Raw genomic sequence first — 2,211 nt, forward strand, 5'->3', positions numbered from 1 at the left:
CCTTCTGACAACGGTCGAAGGCCTGAGTTCTGAAACTCAGTGGAAAGGAAATTCTGGAGTTTTTCCAGTTCTGGAAATAGAGCCACCATCAAGCTGCAACTACTGTATATTGGCCAAAGAAAATGAGGGCTTCACAGTTGGGCCAAGTCCTTCATCTGAGGTCGAACTGTCTTGTTTAGCTTAAGATTAAGACATTATGTTAAAGAATGTTAAGTACTGTAAAAACAATATTAACAGGGACACAAAGAATAGTTAAAATAATTCTGGGTTTTAAAGGTAAAAAAAGTATGCAAGAGTGCAAGGTAAACACATCTCCATTTAGCCGGAAGTCAGCATTTATAATGTTTTAATTATATATTTAATGCTTTTTATACGTTTCAATTTTTCATGTACTGAAATAAATATGCAACTATTTCAGTTAAGTATGCTAAATTAAATTTAGATGAAGATAGCAGTTCAAATACAAATACAGTGATACATTTTTGATTCTTAACAACCTGGGACAAATCATACAGCTTTCATCATCATTTCTCAACATCTGAGAAACTAAGAGTTTATAAACTAAGAGTAGATTTGTCTTGAGTCTTTAATTAAATAACATTGGCTACTCCTGAACATATAGCATGCATAACTAGTTATTGCTGTTAACAGAATAATATTTAATTTTTCCTTGCAGAATAAAGATTAAGATGCTGTTAGTAAAATGCAATATTTAGTATTAAAATATATCCCTGTTGCTTTACCAATTTTAAAATATTTTTAAACCATAGTCACATTCTGGAGTAGCTGTAATAATGTTTTGCAAAAATAGTTTCTAGGACCTGTATTCATTTATTTTCAAGTATATAAAATGTAAATTATTTTAAAATAGCTACTTTCTGCTGCGTGTATTATTTTTTCTTTACTTTTCTTACTCTTTAATAACTATACTTAAAACTATTTTTATTCCTGGTATGACTTCTAGAATAACTCTAATCTTTAACACTCTTTCAGATATGTAGATGATCAACATTTTGGATTAAACAGATCTGCTGTTGTCAGAATGTTTTCAGTGGACACAGCTGATTTAGCTTAAATTCACATCTATGAAACTTATGCAAAGCTTTCTGATATGTTGCTCTGTGCTTTGAAAGTGTCTTGTCAAATAAATAAGATGGTGATTCCCTGCTTGATCTAGGCACCCTCAGAAGAGCCTTTTCCCCTCAAATATAATTGTACATCAGGTCTTTTGGTAATTCTGGTGCCCCACTCCATATTTTTCCATGACAGTAAACCTGCGGAGCAACATTATACTGTAGCTTTACTTTTAGTACAATAAATTAGATTATAAATACAAAGACTATTTTTCCTCTCGTGTTCCCCTAGGGGAGTTTAACAAACATTTGTTTTAGAGTAGGTACTGCAAGTTAATTTGCTAATTATAGGAGACATAATTCTATGAAAAACTATATCAAGTACTTCCAGATCATCAATTGAGTCTGGCTTCAATCTCTGAGAATATATAAGTTAAAATAGTGGCTTACAGTCAATATCAATTAAAACTGAAGTAATGAACGTAGTATCAGTTTAAACTTGGAGTTCTTAGTAATGTGTATTTTTAGCCTAATATTGCTTACTCTAGAAAAGTGTGAGCAGACATTATTCAATACATTATTGTTTACAGTTTTGAGCATGAGCACTAGGATCCTCCAGAATAAAACATTAGCAGGCAAGGCACAACTTTTAAGAGTGCAAGTGGCTGCTTGCAAAACATTATCCTCCATTTAACAGGAAAATTGTTAAATGGTCAACAGTCCAATGTATCTCTTCTGTCCAAATTTAATGGTATGTACTGAATGCTCCATAAAACGAGAGACATATTCAAGTAAGATCAAAGGATATCCCTTGTATGAGTATTGTGAGAAATAAACGAATAAGAACAAAAATAAGAATCCTCAAAAATAATAGAAATCAAACTGTTATTCAGGTAATAGAATTATAGAAAAGAAACTGCACATTTACTATAGATTTTAATTTGTTGGCAAAAAGGTTTTTTTCTTCCTCTGGAGAAGAATTAAAAAGAATTTGTAATTAAAAAGAATTACAAATGCTTCTGGTTCCAAACTCACAACTCGCAGTATAGTTTCGAAATGTTATCTTGAAGTCTAGTTAATATATTTTATTCATAAACATTAGAAGTAAGAATTATAATACAGACTGGTAATCTTCCAT

The sequence above is a fragment of the Atractosteus spatula genome, chromosome 8 (genome assembly GCF_055471065.1).
Source record: "Atractosteus spatula isolate fAtrSpa1 chromosome 8, fAtrSpa1.hap1, whole genome shotgun sequence".
In the NCBI taxonomy this organism is placed as follows: Eukaryota; Metazoa; Chordata; class Actinopteri; order Semionotiformes; family Lepisosteidae; genus Atractosteus; species Atractosteus spatula.